General features: G+C 41.7%; 1 long non-coding RNA gene across 1 annotated transcript; it reads right to left on the bottom strand.

The window, feature by feature from the left end:
* Positions 1-411: 411 nt before the first annotated feature.
* Positions 412-6,990, bottom strand: LOC145541818 (uncharacterized). Its single transcript, XR_014079313.1, has 2 exons — positions 6,874-6,990; positions 412-1,933 (listed from the first exon to the last, which is right to left on the bottom strand). It is a non-coding gene; the product is annotated as an uncharacterized LOC145541818 (long non-coding RNA).
* Between the last annotated feature and the right edge of the window lie 1,562 nt (positions 6,991-8,552).

Below are 8,552 nucleotides of genomic sequence, written 5' to 3'. Positions count from 1 at the left end.
GGTCTGTGCTAAAGCTCTATACTTTGGCCACCTGATGCGAAGAGCTGACTCATTGGAAAAGACCCTGATGCTGGGAAAGATTGAAGGCAAAAGGAGAAGGGGGCTGCAGAGGATGAGATGGTTAGATAGCATCATCATCTCAATGGACATGAATTTGAGCACACTCCAGGAGATAGTGAAAGACAGAGGAGCCTTGCATGCTGCAGTCCATGGGGTCACAAAAAGTCAGACACGAGTTAGTGATTGAAAAACAAAATCTTTATTTCTATGTTCCAGAGGCTCCTTGGAGCATTCTAAGGCAACAAATGCTCTTTTAACTAGATAGTTTAAAAGAAAGTTTTGCTATTTCTATTATATTATCCAGATACAACTTCACCCTTTGCTTTCTTCTAAATAGTAACATTTAGCCAATTTCCTTTTAAATGACTTTATTTTATAATAAGCTCCATAGAGTAATCACAGCTTTAGGGTGACACTTTTCTTTTCTACCAAGTGAGTATGTAATGTGAGTGATTAATCTGTTTGGTTCTTAGAAGTTCTGAGAAAGATTTCAGTTTGAACTCACCCAAATTCTCTTCCTCTGCTCTATCAGTTCCCAACTGAAGCTTCCATTATTATATTTTCTTTTATTTGTAAGTAGCCTCCAAATGTGTTTCTTTTTTGTTTGGTTTTCTGGCCTCGTTGCGTGGCATGTGGAATCTTATTTCCCCGACCAGGAATCAAACCAGGGTCCCCTGCAGTGGAGGTGCAGAATCTTAGCTGCTGGACCACCAGGGAAGTCCTTGTTAATAGCCTCTTAATAGGCCTCCCTATGTCTTCTGTGGTCTTAGTCTGATCTATTCTGCACACTGATGCTAGACTTTTTTCAAAATGCAAGTAGCATTGTCATTCTCCAGATATAAAGCTCTTCATTGCTTCTTGATTGTTCTTAAGGATGAAAGTGTTCTGGGTGGTCTTTCAGGCTTGAAGGTTGGCCTTTGTCTACCTTTCCAGCCTGGTCTCTCACTATTCTCCTTGCTCAGCCACTCCAGCCACACGAGCCCCTTTCTGTTCACAAAAACACATGTCCCTGCTGTGGATCCACTGCATGAATGGTTTCCTCCTCCTGGAGCCCTGTTACCGACTCTTACCTCCAGATCACTGGTTATATCCTACTCGTATGTCAGATCTCAGTGCCATCTAGGCTTGGCTCTTTGGCACCATGTTCCTTTCTGCCACAGTCCTCATCTTAATTTGCAATTGCACGTTTGTTACCAAAGGGACAGTAGTTGGCAGCAGCCTGAGTCTGACCTTTCAGTCGTTGGACCACACTCCCTCCCATGTCCATCAAAATGTGTCCCAAACAACAGAAGACTACAGACGGGGCCATGATTGGCTCAGTGTTGAGGACAAAGAGAAGGTCCTTCAAGGGAGATGACATTTTGACCGAGTCCAGGAGGGTGGGTTTTGCCGTACAGAGCCTGGGGACGGGAGAGCCTGTGCCAAAGCACACAGGCACAGAAAACACTGTGTTTAGAGAAAAGCAGAAGCCCAGTGTGGCCGGACACTGGGGCAAGGAGTGAACGCTGGGTGAGGCAGGGCTACAGTTGGAAGGTCAGGCTGGCTCCACATTGCAAAAGGCCTTTTGGACAATAGAAAGTCACTGAGAATTTCCAACAGAAAAGTGATTTGAATTGGCCTCTCTGCTAAGAGGATGGCCTTGGGAGACGGACAGAAGGTGAACCAAAGAGAAAGAGCTCCAGAGCAGAGTGGCTGGTCCTAACCGGGAGGCCAGAACTGGGAGGCCATATTCCAAGGCCCCATTGTTGGGCTCATCACTGGACCAGTGGAGGGAGGCATGAGGAGTCAGGGCCTGGCCATTCAGGAGCAAAGTGGTTCCAGCTTCAGAGAGACCACGAGACTCTGGGAAGGTATCCAAATGCCTTCAGTCAGCCTATGAATAAAAAAAAAAAGCAGAAATGTTTCCTTTCTAGTAGATTTTGGGGCTTCCCAGGTGATGCTAGTGTTAAGGAACCCATCTGCCAATGTAGGAGATGTAAGAGATATGAGTTCATTCCCTGGGTCAGGAAAATCCCCTGGAGGAGGGCATGGCAACCCTCTCCAGTATTCTTCTTTGGAAAATTCCATGGACAGAGGAGCCTGGTGAGCTACAGTCCGTGCAGTTGCACAGAGTCAGACATGTCTGAAGCAACTTACCAGGCACACACAGGTCAAGCCCAAGCATGTCCCCAGGTTGGCCTCCTATCACAGCCCCTGCTTCATTTAATTCTTTGACCCAGATTGCAGTGGTCCTCATGAAGTTTACCCCATTTGGTCCAATTTTGGAAATTGGAGCTATTGTCCATGAACTGGGAATTGACAAGGTGGTCCTGGATCTCACTATGACAGGCTATACCCTAGCCCATCTTGCACCTATGCCTGGCTTTCTCTTCCATAATTCCAGGGCAGGAGATGTAAGCCTGTTGGTGAGTAAATTTACAATCTAGTAACAAAATGAAGATGGTCCCCTTCTACAGATACAAGTATGTATTAGAAATGATAATTCTGTAATCATTAAAATAAACATTATAGCTAGTATTTGATGTCACAGGATTATTTAAATATGGATTATTTTAGAATTTCTGGAGATGGTTGAGGAGACTTTAATATACTTAAGACTGTACAGACATCTATGGATATGCAACAATATCTATCTTTCACATGCATTTTTCATGATCTACTTAATTTAAAAAAATTTACTCCCTTTCCACATCTCCAGTCTCCATGGTTGGGAGAGAAATAAAACATGCCTTGAGAAAAGAAAATGATTATTCTGGAGACTTTTTTCCCTGGCCCTGGGGCAGGAGATATCCTCAGGCCTGCTGTGAAGCAAAGGAAGTCTCACTTCATGACTTTTGATTTTGCTATGTTTGTGGTAATCATCTTTTAACTTTCATGATAAAACTGTCAACCTTGGTCAATATCACTTACCCCAAGACATGTGAGAATCTCAAACAGAGAATGGGTCTGTTTTGAACTAGATTCTGCAGATTTTCATAACTTTATTCATAATGGGTAGCATCTTCACTGCAGTCCTGCCATTTTCAGTAACAACAGGGGAGCGGACAAAGGTCCTAATCGGTGTTTCACACCATCCGTAGGGATCCCCACTCACACCTCTTTCTTTAGAGATGTATTTTCTTTTATGAAATGCTAATCTTTTAAAAAAATTATTGATTTTTAGAGGATAATTGTTTTGCAATGTTTTACTGGTTTCTGCTATCCATCAATATGAATCAGCCATAGGTATACACATTTATGTCTGCTCCCTCTTAACTCTCCCTCTCACCTCCTATCTCATCCCACCCCTCTAGGTTGTCACAGAACACCAGGTTGAGCTAATCTAATCAAATTGCTCTTTTGAGTGGATGGATTCATACATCTTCCAGGACAAGAATGAAGGTCTTGTTCTATTAGTGCTTCTCTCTCATATTTTCAACTGCCACCTTACCTACAGCTTAAAGTATATTCAGGTCACTTTCAGCTTAAAAAGGAGAAAAAAAGAAAATGAGAAATTCCCTTTCTTGATCCTGACTCTCCCTCTTCCCATTTCATTATTTTTTCCTTCCCAGAATACCAAAGCCCCTAAAAGTGGCAAATTACACTTTGGTCTTCATTTTTGTCTCACTCACTTTTCATTTACTCTTTAATATATTTTAAAAATCATATCAGAAATATATTTTCATTGATACATTTTGGTACACACTGAAAAGTATAAAGAAGCAAATGAAAATATCCTAGACTTTCCCATCATCATAAGTAATCACTGCTGCTGCTAAGTCGCTTCAGTCGGGTCCGTCTCTGTGCAACCCCATAGACGGCAGCCCACCAGGCTCCCCCGTCCCTGGGATTCTCCAGGCAAAACACTGGAGTGGGTTGCCATTAATCACATTTACTATTTAAAAATATTTCTTTTTAGTCTTTTTGTGGTCGTCTTCCAGAAGTTATCCTCTTCAGGAAGTCTTTGTAATTATTCCTTCTGTACTTTGAATTGGCTAGACCTGGCACATGTCTTATCCATATATGTATACATGTATATACTTGGCTTGGCCTAGCACACATCTTACCTACATATGTATACACTGAACCCATCTAGTTTCCTCTCCATATCCGCCACCAGTTTGTACACTTGCTTAGGGGAGAAGCACTGTCTACCTCATCTTTGTATCCCCAGCATTTAACACAATGCCTGAAACATAAATGCTTAAAATTTGAAAGTGTCAAGGATATGCCTATGTTTCAAACAAGTTGAAAACCTTGTTTATTATGATGTTCCAAGGCATGAAGAATAAATAGCTTCATCTTGAGGACCAGTTCTGACCCATTTGTGATGGCTTTCCATGACAGCGGTATTGAGAGCTGTTGGTGCTATTCTCTGAGAGTGATCAGCAGTCTCTAGCCCGGGGAGATGTAGGTCTCAACTAGTACCAAAGTATATCTGAACTTTACTTTTAAAGACATGCAACTTTATTACTTTTGAGTGGCTGCTGTCACTGTAGCTAGGCCAGCAATGACTAGATGAATTCTTTGCATTTAGCATCAAGTAGGATAGATCTTTGCATAGATGGCAACTGGATTGTATAGAAGTAGATGTTCGTGAGTTTTCTGCAGTATTTGAGAACTCCCTTGAGAATCTTATGTTTACTATCATTGCACAGATTTTTCTTTTGTACACAGTGGAATGGCTTCCCAGGTGGCTCAGTGGTAAAGAACTCTCCTGCCAGCACAGGAGCCTTGAGTTTGATCTCTGGGTGGGGAAGATCCCATGGAAGAGGCAATCACAACCCACTCCAGTATTCTTGCCTGGAAAATCCCATGGACAGAGAAGAATGATGGACTACAGACCATGGGGGTCAAAAAGCACTGGACACGACTGAGCATGCATGCACATAATGGAAAGGTCAATGCTAGCCCAGTTCCTTTTAGAACTGTAGTACATTTTAAATGAACAAAGTTAAAATTAATGAAGTCTATTGTATGTGATTTATTTACAGATTTTTGTGTCCTTCTGATTTGTTGACCAGCTGTCGTTGTGCTTGATGTTTATTTTCTTTGTGAATGCTGGTGTTGTGTTACCTGTTTTGGAGTAAAACCTTTCAGAGGTCACAGACATCATCATTTTAACTCCATCCACTGTCACAGCTGAGACAAGTGGTTAAACACTGGGCTCTGGAGTAAAGCTACTGCATGTGAAATTCCACTGTATCATGTACCACTTTGGGCAAGTTTTTTAAACCTCTCTAAATCACATTTTCATCTGTTAAAAAAAAAAAAGAGCTAATAAGGATGACTAAGTGAGATTAAAAATATAAGGTGCTGTTTTTCCTCTAAAAAATCATCGTGCTTGTCATTCAGTAAATGATAGCTCTATCTGTGGTAGTAGCATTGGATCAACTCATGAAGATGTGCACATAAGCACTTGGTAAGTATTTATGAGTATTATGAAAAAGTAATAATGTAGTGATTCTCAACCAGCACTTGTTAAGCATTTATGATTATTACAAAATAGTAGTAAAATAGTAATTCTCAGTCAGGGTTGATTTTGGCTGCCAGGGAACATCTGGCAATGTGGAGAAATTTTCGTTGTCATAATTGGTGAGTTCCTTGTGGAATCTACTAGAATAGACTCTGAAAGTGTTAGTTGCTCAGTCATGTCCGATGATTTGTGACCCCATTGACTGTAGTCCACCAGGCTGCTCTGTGCATGGGATTTCACAGGCAAGAATACTGGAATGGTAGCTACTCCCTTCATCAGGGGATCTTTCTGGCCCAGGGATCAAACCCAGGTCTCCTGTATTGCAGGCAGATTCTTTAAGGACTGAGACTCCAGGGATGCTGCTAAATATCCTACAATGTATAGGATAGCCCCCCAAACAAGGAATTATGTCAAAGGTGAAGGTGGGTAACAGGGGGCATTATAGGAATTCTGAAATATACAAATGTATCTAAAACTAAGGTGTTTTAGTTCTTCTTCCTGTAGAACCAAGGGCTTCCCAGGTGACACTAGCGATAATGAACCTGTCTGCCAATGCAGATGTAAGAGACACAGGTCCCATCCCTGGGTTGGGAAGATCCTCCAGAGGAGGGCATGGCAACCCTCCTGTTCTTGCCTGGAGAATCCCATGGACAGAAACCTGGCAGGCTACAGTCCATAAGTTAGCAAATAGTCAGGCACGGCTGAAGCAACTTAGCATGTACTCAATAGAACCAAAGAAGAGAGAAGTTCTTTGTTTATATGCCTGTTTTTTCCCTTTTACTGGTGCCGATTCACAGAACAAATAGGGTTATGTTTCTTAAAGTGTGATCCAAACCTCCCTACTCAGAAGCACCAAACATTCCAGCATCAGGAGAATTCCTGTGTTCTGTGTGAAATGGACTGTCAGCAGCTTTGTGCTTAGTTGCTCAGTCATGTCCAACTCTTTGCGACCCCATGGACTATAGCCTGCCAGCCTTCTCTGTTCGTAGGGAATCTCCAGGCAAGAATACTGGAGTGGGTTGCCATACCTTTCTCCAAGGGATCTTCCCAACCCAGGAATCGAACCCAAGTCTCCCACATTGCAGACAGATTCTTTACCATCTGAATCTGCAGCATGCCAGGCGTCTCTGCCCCTCAACATCTCCTGGAGTTTATCCAAGCTCATGTCCATTGAATCGGCGACGCTCTCCCGCAGTACAGAAGTGATGTCAAAAGTAGCAGGTAGAGCTATGATCTGTGTGGTCTTATTTTTTGTGTCAAGTAGTCTGTAAACCTACATTAGAATGTATAGATTCCTACAGCTCTTTAGTTTGGCATTTTCTTTTATTTTTGCTCTGAAAAGGTAAAATATTCTGTACCTGAAGATACTAGTTCCACTTTCAATAAGGTACCTGCTGTTTGAGCCATTGGTAGAGTTATTGGAATGGAAGAGCTGGGGACAAAGGCAAGCTGATTCTATATTTAGAATGTTCTATGAGGCTGAGTCTATGACAAATTAATTCTTGTTCCTTTTAGAATTGCCTGGATTTGTAAAGCAGAGAACCATTGACTATATTCTAGCCCTTCAAGGGAGGTAAAATTTAGTGTTATTTATGTGTCCCTTAGGAAGGATGTTATATCTAAAAGCACATTTCTCTTCCTTCTTCATACATCAATTCTTTAGTTAAAATAACATCACCTTTTGGTTCTTATTTTACGAGTTGGTACACCTTTCCAAGTGCTAGTGTAAAGTCTACTGATGCTAATTATGAATAGGAATTACATGTTCTGAGAGAATAGTGGGAGGGGAGAGCAAATTAATTCAACTCTAATTTGCATTCCTCTGCCAAGTTTGAATTGGGACCAATTTGTAAACTGAATTATCTCTCTGGCCTTGATAGAGTTTATAATAATGCTGAAAGTTTCTTAACTCATGGCAGTGTCTTTTTAATAAAGACACATTCACAGCTGCAGTCTTGGTGCCTTGTAACATATTGCTAATAATTGGGCTAATAAGATTTTAAAGTTAATTAAAAGGAGAGGAAAACCCATAAAATCTGATGCAGCTTAGAGTGGTTGGTGTGTAATAGGTTGACCAAGCAAAACTGCAAACAGAGAAGAGGATAAAACTTGTTCATTAGTGATTTACCAATGATGCTCCTTTTCTTTTTCTTGGATAAAACATTATCACTATGGCATTTCTCTTAACACAATTGATAAATGCTTAACAAGGATTGTTCAGTGCCCATTATCTCATTTTTTTTTTTAAACAGAATTCCCTAAAAAAGCCAAGGAGGTTTTGCTTAGGTAACTCATCATTTTGTAAAATTGATGGCCCATGGAGTCTGAAGCATATCCAGTATTGCATCATAGGCCAGAGAGAACTTGCAAGCTCTAGCTTGGCTCTCATGGTCCAGTTGCAATGCCCACAGTACCTCTTAACACCAGGGTTCTGGTACCAATTTGGTGAACATTAATATGATTCCATTTGATTTTTCAAAGGCCTTTCAAGCTTCTCCATTGCAAGCTTGCCTTCTTGCATTCTGTGTGTTCTTTTCAAAGAACACTTCTTCCCGCTTCTCTGTACCAAGTACTAACCTGGGTTCCTCTGATGTGCTAGAGTGCTAGTGATCCACAACTTAAAAGTTGCTGCTGTTATTCAGTTGCTCAGTCACGTCTGACTCTTTTCAATCCCATGTACTGCAGCACGCCAGGCTTTCCTGTGCGTCACCATCTCCCAGGTCTTGCTCAAACTCATGTCCACTGAGTCATTGATACCATCCAACCATCTCATCTTCTGTCATTCCCTTCTCCTCCTGCCCTCAATCTTTCCCAGCATCAGGGTCTTTTCCAATGATTCAGCTCTTTGCATCAGGTGGTCAAAGTATTGGCCACCTAAAAGTAGTGCTTGCCATGTATGCTGGTTTCAAAACCGTGTCTGGATGTAGGATAACAGAAGGGACAGATCCTTACCATAGTGCTATCTGTCCATCTCTAGATGGAAAAATTCTACTGCCTCTGCTTGCTTCTTGAGCTGATGTGAATGGCTGCTGGTCTT

The sequence above is a fragment of the Giraffa tippelskirchi genome, chromosome 3, assembly GCF_054371585.1.
Source record: "Giraffa tippelskirchi isolate mGirTip1 chromosome 3, T2T-mGirTip1v1.2.pri, whole genome shotgun sequence".
Taxonomy (NCBI): Eukaryota; Metazoa; Chordata; class Mammalia; order Artiodactyla; family Giraffidae; genus Giraffa; species Giraffa tippelskirchi.
This window is presented reverse-complemented; position numbering and strand designations above follow the sequence as displayed.